Consider the following 11,217-nt stretch of genomic DNA (forward strand, 5'->3'; position numbering starts at 1 on the left):
TCTCTCTCTCTCTCTCTCTCTCTCTGTTTCTGCCTCTCTGTAACTCTGCCTTTCAAACAAACAAATACATCTTTAAAAAAAAGAGTTACAGAGAGAGGGGGAGTGACAGACAAACACAGAGAGATATCTTCTATCTGCTGGCTCAATTCCCAGATGACCATAAGCCAGGGTTGGGCCAGAGTGAATCCAGGAGCCAGGAGCTTCATCCTGGTCTCCCATGTGGATTGGTTATCTTCCGTTGCTTTTCCCAGGCTACTAGCAAGGAGCTGGATCAGAAGTGGAGCAGCCAGGACTTGAACAGGTGCCTGTATGGGCAGCCAGCACTGCTTTACCCGCTAAACCACAGTGCCGGCTCCTATGTTTTCTTTGTGTTTGGATCCCAGCAGCTCGTCTCTCTGAGTTCTTTCTATAACATATAATACATTTTTTTTTCTCGGCGTCCAAAACATCTTTTTTTTTTTTTTTTTGATTTTTGACAGGCAGAGTGGACAGTGAGAGAGAGAGACAGAGAGAAAGGTCTTCCTTTGCCGTTGGTTCACCCCCCAATGGCCGCCGCGGCCAGCGCACTGCGGCCAGCGCACTGCGCTGATCCGATGGCAGGAGCCAGGTGCTTTTCCTGGTCTCCCATGGGGTGCAGGGCCCAAGGACTTGGGCCATCCTCCACTGCACCCCCGGGCCACAGCAGAGAGCTGGCCTGGAAGAGGGGCAACCGGGACAGAATCCGGCGCCCCGACCGGGCCTAGAACCTGGTGTGCAGGCGCCGCAAGGCGGAGGATTAGCCTAGTGAGCCGCAGCGCCGGCCCCAAAACATCTTTATTAACGGCCCGGTGGGCAGGGTTAGTTCTTGTAGCCCCAGCTGGCCCGTCTGCCTCTGGCGCGCTCGAACTTCCCGCCCTTGGAGCGCACGTAGGGTTTGGTGTGGCTGTGTGGGGTTCCAGGGGCCTTGCCGAAATGCTGGTACACCTCTCGTCCCTTGCGGGGACCGGAGAGCAGGACCGTGCCGCGGCCCTTGGGGGAGTCCAGGGCCAGCTGGTGGAAGGTGAGGATCTTGCCCTCGGCCTTGAGGATGCGGCTGTGGGCACGGCTGGTCACGCGCAGGGCGCACACTTTCAGCTTGGGCACCTCCTGGACCCGCACGTCATCCGTGATGGTCCCCACGACCACAGCGGTTTTGTTTTCTGGGTCGGGAAGCTTCATCTTCCGGATCACCCGCGACAGGGACAGGGGCGGCCGCTTGGTGCGGCTCATGAACAGCCTCTTCAGCACCACCTGGTTGAAGGTGGAGTTGGTGTGTCTGGCCAGGAACCTGTACAGCTTGACCAGCAGCCGCAGGCACATGTCCTGGCTCTTGGGCTCCTTGCGCCAAACCTTCCGGTCCTTGTTGTGGAGAATGTCGACTCCATGATGGCGACTCCTGCCCATATAATACATTATTGTGAAGTGTGATTGTCCCTCTCTGTGCTGAGTCTGGGTATCTGTTACCTAGTCTCCCTCTATCCAGTTCTTCCTAACTTTTTTTTAAAGATTTATTTATGTGAAAGTCAGAGTTACACAGAGAGAGGAGAGGGAGAGGGAGAGTGAGAGAGAGAGAGAGAGAGGGTTCTCCCATCTGCTGGTTCACTCCCCAATTGGCCATAACGGCCGGAGCTGTGCTTGCAGTTCCCTTGCCCGCAAAGGAACGACAATGCTCCCAGATGATTGGTCTTCAGTGACTTTTATTTAAACAGGATAGAAAAAGAAACCTTTGAGCAAGGGGAGCTCCGAAAGAAAGGGGAAGCTCCCGTACCATATCACAAACAGCTTATATAGTATATCATTGTTGAAGCATGTAAGCAAGCTTAGTCCATACTACAGTCCATGCGGCGGCGCTCCAATCGGGTGCCTGATCACGCACAGTCCATGTGCTCCTTGTCCAACCATAAAGGTGATCACGCGCCTTCATCCAATCAAGCTCCTGGTCACGTAGCAGGCAACTCGGGTGCTAACAACAAGCTTCCACCTGGTGTTTTCTCAGCCTTGGTCAGTGGGAAAAGGAGTATGGGAAGCCCCAAGGCCATAGTTGTTTTGACTCTAGCCTGGGGTTATGAAACGGTCCCGATATCACAGCTCAACAGTTACCATAAACATCCACACAGCAGTAACTAATGCCAATGGTCAGCAAGCCAAGCCTTAGCATGTGGGCCCATGGCCGGCTCATGGGTCCCCACAGTGCTGATCTGAAGCCAGGAGCCAGGAGGTTCTTCCGGGTCTCCCACGTGGATGCACGGGCCCAAGAACTTGGGCCATCTTCCACTGCTTTCCCAGGCCATAGCAGAGCTGGATCGGAAGTGGAGCAGCCGGGACTCGAACTGGTGCCCATATGGAATGCCGGAGCTTAAGGCCAGGGCATTAACCCGCTGTGCCACAGCGCCGACCCCCTTCCTAATGTCTAATAATCACTTTTCTAAGTTCAGGCTGACAGTTTTTTCAACTTGCACATAGGAGAGAGAACATGTGGTATTTATCTTTCTGTGGACAACAGAAATTTCTTGCTGATGGTTTGGGAGGCTGGGAGGTGCAGGATCAACACACCAGCAAGACCCATTGTCTGATGGGGGCCTGTTCTGCATGGGTGGGCCTCCTGTGCATCCTCACCTGGCAGCAGGGGAGCAGGCTCCCTTAGGCTTAACCACATGTGACTTTTAAAAAAAAAAAAGATTTTATTTATTTATTTGAGAGGTAGAGTTACAGACAGTGAGAGGGAGAGACAGAGAGAAAGGTCTTCCATCCGCTGGTTCACTCCCCAAATGGCTGCAATGGCTGGAGCTGCACCGATCCGAAGCCAGGAGCCAGGAGCTTCCTCCGGGATGCGGGTGCAGGGCCCAAGCACTTGGGCCATCCTCCACTGCCCTCCCGGGCCACAGCAGAGAGCTGGATGGGAAGAGGAGCAGCCGGGACTCCAACCGGCGCCCATATGGGATGCCGGCACTGCAGGAGGATTAACCCACTGTGCCAAGGCACCGGCCCCAACATGTGACTTTTGAGCTGTATTTGAAACACATTAAATGTTTTTCCACTTTGAATGAAGTGGGGAATCCTCACTTCCATTTATGTCTTCTACCTTTTCTGCTTTTTCAAAAAAGATTTATTTGCGAGGCTGTAGTTTGGATATTGTTGCGCTGGTCCCCCAAGGCCTCCAGGTGTTTACTGGAGAGGGAGGGATAGGATGGGATCCTCCTCCCTCCCCCCCTCCCCCGCTCCCCCAATGCTCTGGCTGTTCAAATGTCTGCGCATGGAAGGGAGGCTCAGGCCCACAAGGTCAATGGCTTTGCAGGCCAGGAGGCTTTGTCTGCTGGGATTTGGTCCTTTTTGTGAGTTTCACCCACTGACCCCATGTCTCCTATCAGAGAAGGGAGTCTCAGAAGTCTCAGGTCTTCTACAAATTCAAGATAAAAGGGATTTTTCCAGGCCTTGCATCTTTCTGTGATTGTGATCCTCCTGAGGTTCCTGCAGACCTGCCTGTGGGAGGGGTCCCTGAGCGGGGAAGGGAGTCGTGGGCCTAGTGGAGGGGGACATTTCCCACAGCCTGACTGTTAGTGGGCTCCCTGTCCATCCCCCTTTGCTGTTGGTGTTGGGCTTGCCTCATGTTGTCAGAGGGACAGACAAGAACCTGTATTTAGGCTGCCTTCTATAGCTAGTGTTGGGGTTGAGAAATGCTCGGCTTGAGTTGTCTTCTTCTGTCTTATTTATTTATTTGAAAGGCAGAATTACAGAGAGAGATGGAGAGACAGAGACACAAAGAGAGATCTTCCATTCGCTGGTTCACTCCCCAAACGGCTGCAATGTCCGGAGCTACGCTGATCTGAAGCCAGGAGCCAGGAGCTTCTTCCAGGTCTCCTACGTGGGTGCAAGGGCCTAAGGACTTGGGCCATCTATTACTGCTTTCCCAGGCCATAGCAGAGAGCTGAATCAGAAATGGAGCAGCTGGGACTGGAACCACTTCCCATATGGGATGCCAGCAATGCAGTTGGCAGCTTTACCTGCTATGGCACAGCACTGGCCCCTATTTCTTTTCTTTTTTTTTAAATTAATTTTTTAAAATTTCCTTTTTATTATTTGAAATTCAGAATTAGAGAGAGAGAGAGAGAGAGAGAGAGATCTTCCATCCACTAGTTCACTCTCCAAATGGCCACAATGCCTGGGGCTGGGCCATGTTGAAGCCAGGAGCTTTGAGCTCCATCCTAGTCTCTCACTTGGGTAGCAGGGGCCCAAGCACTTGGGCCATGGTCTTCTTGCTCTCAGGGTGTGCATTAGCAGGAAGCTGAATCAGAAGCAGAGCCTTCACAGGTGCATCAACAGGGAGCCGGATTGGAAGTGTAGCAGCTGAGGCTCTGATATGTGGCAGCTCAACCCACTGTGCCACACATTGGCCCCTCTATTGCACCTTTAACCATCACTCTCTCTGAAATCTAGCATCAAGCCTCTGGTACATAGTTCATCATCAATGCTATTCTGGTCTGCTCCTGAATATGAGTTTCTGTCAATAGTTAAGCACCAGTGTACATCTTTTATATATGAGGGAACTTGAAAAAGCTTACGGAAAAGTGTAATTAAATGTGAAAAATATAAACTTTATTTCTCAACATGAGCCTCAATTTCAAGACACTTTTGTAAACAATGATAGCAGCCATATCAGAAGAACTGAGAGTCCAGGGAATTTAGCCATGTTAATATAGTTATTTTTACTAATACATTATTAACTAAAGAGAAACATGTCGCTCCCCCTCTTCATGGAGGAACGACACTAAGCCCTGCCTAGGCTTCATATCCGAGTCACGGCACCATTATGTCGCTCCCCGTCTTCGTGGAGGAACGACACAGGACCCTGCGCTGTTCTTTCGTCTGCTCGGCCCTCCCCGGGTTTGCTGCTGGTCCTTCCCGGGTTGGCTACCATCCCTTCCACCTCCGTGGAAGGGCGGTTCCCCCTGCCACTTTCCCCACTTCCGCAGGGGAGCGGCACACCGCCGGCCGGCTCTCTCGGGGGCTGCACAGGTGTTCCTTCGGATGTTCCCCTTAGATGTTCCTGGTGCATGTTGTCTCTCTCCTCCTTTATAGTCCTCTTCCACCAATCCCAACTCTGCTACCCACACGCCGAGTACGCTGCTCTCCTCCAATCAGGAGCAGGTCCTACAGTTTATTGGTTGAACTGGAGGCAGCTGTGTAGAAGCTGTTTCCCTTCTCAGCGCCATATTGTGGGAAAGCAGATGCATAGAATAAGTCTTAATTCCAGTAACTTAGTCTAGTCCGAGTTGCTCCCCACAAAACAGTGTACTTTAAAGATAGTTTAAGATGAAGAAATGAAAATAATTCAGAAGAGATGACTTCGTTGCTGAATTCTACCAAATTTTAAAGGAAGAACTAACTACCAATTCTCTCATGCTATTCAAAAAAATTTAAGGGGAGGGAAGCTTTCTAAACTCATTCTGTGAGGCCAGCATTATCTTGATTCCAAAACCAGACAAGGACACATATACACATGAAAGCTATAGACCAATATCCCTGATGAACATAGATGTAAAAAACTCAACAAAATACTAGTAAATTGAATCCAACAACACATCAAAAAAAGATCACTCACTGCAATCAAGTGGGATTTATCCCAAGGATTCAGGGATGGTTGGTTCAACATATGAGAATCAATAAATATAATATACCACAGCAACAAAATGAAGGGTAACAATCGTATGATTGGGATCAGCACTGTGGTGTAGCTGGCAAAGCTGCTGCTTGCGATGTCAGCATCCCATATGGGTGCCGGTTTGAGTCTTGGCTGCTTCACTTCCAATCCAGGTATCTGCTATGGCCTGGGAAAGCAGCAGAAGATGGCCCATGTGCTTGGGTCCCTGCACCCATGTGGAAGACGAGACCTGGAAGAAGCTCCTGGCTCCTGGCTTTGATCTGGTCCAGCCCTGGCCATTGTGGTCATCTAGGGAGTGAACCAGGAGATGGAAGGTCTCTCTTTCTGTCTCTCCCTCTCTCTGTAACTCTGACTTTCAAATAAATAATTGAATCTTTGTAAAAAAAAAACCAATCATATAATCATATCAATAGATGTAGAAAAAGTGTTTCATAAAATACAATACCCATTCATGATAAAAAAAAAAAATCTTGAATGGGGCCCGCGCAGTGGTGCAGTAGGTTAATCCACCGCCTGTGGCACCGGCATCGCATATGGGCACTGGTTCTAGTCCTGGCTGCTCCTCTTCCTATCCAGCTCTCTGCTGTGGCCTGGGAAAGCAGTGGAAGATGGCCCAAGTCCTTGGGCCCCTGCACCCGCATGGGAGACCGGAAAGAAGCACCTGGCTCCTGGCTTTGATTGGCGCAGCTCCGGCCCTTGCAGCCATCTGGAGAGTGAACAAATGGAAGGAAGACCTTCTCTCTGTCTCTCCCTCTCACTGTCTATAACTCTAACTCTCAAATAAGTAAAATCTTAAAAACAAAAGAAATATCTTGAACAAATTAAATACAGAAGGAACATACATTAATAAGTTATTTATATTCAGAAGATTGAAAATTGATCCCTACCTCTCACTTTATAAAAAAATCAACTCAGAATGGATAAAAGATATAAATATGAAGCCAGAAATTATGAAATTACTAGAAGAAAACATAGGGAAAAAATTTCAACATATTGGCATAGGCAATGATATTTTGGATAAGACCAATTAAAAAAGGCAATAAAAGCAAAAACACATAAAAGGGATTATGTCAAACTAAGGGCCTTGTGTACAGTAAAAGAAAGAATCCACAGAGTGAACAGACAACTGACACAATGCCAGAAAATATTTGCAAACTATGCATCAGACAAAGGATTGATATCCAGAATACATAAGGAACTAAAGAAAAACCCCTTAATAATAATGAACAATAACAAAAAATGGTCAATCTAATTAAGAAAAGGGCAAAGGATATGAATAGCCATTTCTCAGGAGAAGAAATACAAATGGCCAACAAATACAGGGAAAATACTCAATATCCCTAGCCAGCAGGAAAAAGTAAATCAAAACCTCACTCTTCTCAGATTGCCTATTTAAGAAACAAACAAAAACCAAAGAATAACAATGTTGGTGAGGATGTGGAGAAAAGGGACTCCTTATACAGTGTTGATGGGAATGTAAATTAGTACAGTCATTATGGAAAACATTGTGGAGATTCCTTGGAAGACTAAAAGTAGATTTACCACATGACCCAGAGATACCACTTCCGGTTGTATATCTGAAGGAAATGAAAGCACTTTATGAAAGAGATACCTGCACTCCCAAGTTCACTGCAGCACTACTCACAATAGCTAGTGTAAGGAATTAACCTGGGTGTACACAATCAGATGAATGGATAAAGAAAATGTCATATATAATATATATAATGTTTTTGTGTACACACACATATATGTATATATGTATATGTATATATGCATATATATGTGTGTATATATATATATATATATACATATATATATAAAATGGGGGAGAGAGAGAGAGCCATCCACTGGTTCACTCTTCAAATGACCACAATGGTGAGGGCTGGGCCAGGCTAAAGCCAGGAGCTCAGAACTCCATCTTGATCTCCCACATAGGTGGCAGGGGCCCAAGGGCACATCTTCCCACTGCTTTCCCACTAGCAGGGAGCTGGATCAGAAACAGAGCAGCTGTGACTCCGACCAGCGCTCTGATATGGCATGCCAGCAAAGCAACTGGTGGCTTAACCTGCTGCACCACAATGCTGGCCCCTTCAGTTCAATTCTGACACTCTCTACCTGCAGGCAGCATCAGATCCCATAGGTTAATGACACAGTCCCACAAGACTTCCACCCACTTCGGATGCCAATGGCAAGCCTTGTGCTTCTGTGACTATTTGCTGACCCATCGGCATGTTGTTTAAAATTGTGCCATCAGATTTGGTAGACATTGCCATGTGGCTTTTGAACACTTAAAATGGAGATGGCTGGCGCCGCGGCTCACTAGGCTAATCCTCCGCCTTGCGGCGCCAGCACACTGGGTTCTAGTCCCGGTCGGGGCGCCGGATTCTGTCCCGGTTGCCCCTCTTCCAGGCCAGCTCTCTGCTATGGCCAGGGAGTGCAGTGGAGGATGGCCCAAGTGCTTGGGCCCTGCACCCCATGGGAGACCAGGAGAAGTACCTGGCTCCTGCCATCGGATCAGTGCGGTGCGCCGGCTGCAGCATGCTGGCCGCAGCAGCCATTGGAGGGTGAACCAACGGCAAAGGAAGACCTTTCTCTCTGTCTCTCTCTCTCACTGTCCACTCTGCCTGTCAAAAAATAAAAAAAAAAATGGAGCTAACAAGACAAAGGACCTGAGTTTTAAAAATTGTTTGTTTTAATTAATTTAAAATTTAAAGTAATTGAATTATTTGAAAAAAATTTTGGTATGTTTGCTATAACTTTCAAATGTTAATCTACTCTTTTGAACTGCCAACTTTATGAAATCTAAGCACAAATCAAATGTTTCTGAGGAAAATTTAGCATTCAAATTGAAGTGTGCTGTCCCTGTAAAACACGCATCTCATTCCAGACTTATTACAACAAAACAAATGCCAAATATCTCATTAATAAAACTTAAAATCGATTACACGTTGAAATGGTGATGGGTTGCATAGGTAACTTAAACAAAATAGATTATTAAAGTTAATGTCACCTGTTGCTTTTTCTCTTCCTTTTTGAAGTGTCATCTGCCCAAAGTCGCTCGTGTTTAATCTCCTCCCTTTCTCCCACCTGGGTTGGAAATTGAAGCTGCTTCTCTGTGCCAGTCACTTAGCTCCTCCAGGCATGAGATATTTCATTCTTACCGATACCCACTCATCTCTTGCTGTCTGGGGAGTGGGGAGATTGCTTCCAGGATGGCCTCCCCACCCCCCGCTTCACCTAGGATACTGACATTCCTTATACAAAATTCTGTGGTCTTTGCATAGAACCTACATGCATCTTCTCATGTGCTTTAAATCATCTCTGGATGACTTATAATACTTAATATAATGTAGATACTCTGTGAAACTGTATTGTTTAGGGAATAAGGACAAGGGAAAAGAAAGTCTGCATGTTCAATACAGAGGCAATTTTTTTTTCTTGAATTTTCGATCCACAGTTGGTTGAATCCTGGGATGCAGAATCCACAGATAACAGTTGGGCTGGCTGTAATTTGGAACAGCAAAAAAAATTTTTTTCCACCTAGAGACAGGCACATTCACATTTCATTGGCCGCAGGGACTAAAGCCTGCCTCCCACACAGAGCCATTGGACGGCTGCACCTTCTGTCTGAAGCCCGCTCAGGCTGTGCTCCTACCCATTTCCACTTCCCTCACTCCAGGCTTGGCCCACAGTGCTGTCTATTTGCGCCCCCTCAGGCTATGTCCTGCATTTGACAGTGGGGACCTCTGCTGATTTACCCATCAGGCAGCCTCATATTGATTTGGGAGACCAGAGCTCTTTTCTTAACACTCCAACCACTGACTAGCTGTGCCTTATTTATTTATATTATTATTTTAGTTATGCATATTTATAGGTTACAGTGTGATAATTCAAGATGTGTGTTCAGTGTGTGATGAGCAAATCAGGTTAATTAACATTTCCACCTTTTAAAACATTTTGCAATGTTTAAAAAATAAATACTTAATAATTATACACATATATGGAGTACAGTGTGATATTTCAATAAATGTATAGAATGTGTACTGATCAAAGGAGGATGCTGTCTACACCTTCTGTCCTCCTTTCACATGGCAACGGGGTTAGTTACTACCTAGGAACATCTCACCATTATTTACCACAAGCAGAGAAGGCTAAAGCTCAACTTCTCTCCGGCAGGCATTGGCTAACCATTTGTAGGAAAGCAGGTCCCTTCCACCTAGCAGGTAGCATCAGGGGCTTCTCCCTAGTAACAGATTGCTGCTTCATCCCATTGGCCACCAGAAACCAGATCCCACCTCCTATACACAACCATTGGCTAGCTGTGCCATCTATCTACAACCCCTCAGACAGAATCTGGGCAGGAGCTCTCAAATTGCAGGTTTCTATTAACCCTTTCACCACTGCTCACCTGCTTGGCCCTGGAACTTGGTCATCTATTATCTAATTCACTATCAATGACTCCATTGTCAAAACTCTAAAATCCAGGCCCCTGTTAACAATTTTTACCACCTCTGGACCAACTTTCAAATCCATCAGTATTACTCTAATCCAAATTCAAACCTGATAACTTTGCTACTATCAATGCCTTTCTAGTACAGCTTATCATCCAGTCTTTGATTAAGTATTCCTGTGTGATCTGTGATCTGGGACCTGAACAAAGCCTGTTAATTTTTCTACTATCGATACATACCAGGATTGATCTCAAATTTGATTCTATGAACTCTTCCAACATTAGTGACCTTGATAAAGACCACCAGGGTCACACTCACCCATAGTTCTACACTTGGGTTCATTAACCCACTGCACTAGGGGAGAGCACAGCCCATAGGAACTGTGGGGATGTCTCACCTAGGGTGACCAACTTGTTCCAGTTTGCCTGGGACTTTCATGCTATTAAATGACTTGTCCCAGTAAATCCTTCAGTCTCAGGTAAATGTAGGTAGTTGATCACCCTCTTGTCACCAAACAAAGAATAAATGAATATCGGATTTTCACTTTAGGAGTAGATTACTGTATGATATAGGAATGAAGCTTAGGTAAAGTTCAAACGAAGCAATGTTTTGATAAGCCCAAAGCAAAGCAGGTTGGTATGCAAAAGGGTCAACATTAGGTCTGAATTGGACTGTGACCTGGACAATTGTGACGTAGACAAAAAAAGAGAGTCCTTTTCTTCAGACACACTTATGTGCAGACAGATATGGAATGTTGGCTCTGGATACCCCTTATCTGAAGCTCAGCACCTGGGTGGGAAATCAAGGCTATTTCTCTGTGCTAAGTGAGTTAGATCCTCCAGGCAAGTGAGGGATGCTTTTACTCACTGATACACTTTCAAACAAGAAACATGAGAGTCTATGACTTTTTTTAAGATTTATTTATTTATTTGAAAGCCAGAGTTACATAGAGAGAAGAGGCAGAGAGAGAGAGAGAGAGAGAGAGGTCTTCCATCCTCTGGTTCACTCCCCAGTTGGCCACAATGGCTGGAGATGGGTCGATCTGGAGTCAGGAGCCAGGAGCTTCTTCTGGATCTCCCACACGGGTGC

General features: G+C 46.7%; 1 pseudogene; it reads right to left on the reverse strand.

Annotated features, from left to right (window-relative positions):
* Window positions 1-802: 802 nt before the first annotated feature.
* On the reverse strand, window positions 803-1,414 carry LOC100350944 (large ribosomal subunit protein eL18 pseudogene; annotated as a pseudogene).
* Window positions 1,415-11,217: the final 9,803 nt, after the last annotated feature.

The sequence above is a fragment of the Oryctolagus cuniculus genome, chromosome X (genome assembly GCF_964237555.1).
Source record: "Oryctolagus cuniculus chromosome X, mOryCun1.1, whole genome shotgun sequence".
NCBI classification, from domain to species: Eukaryota; Metazoa; Chordata; class Mammalia; order Lagomorpha; family Leporidae; genus Oryctolagus; species Oryctolagus cuniculus.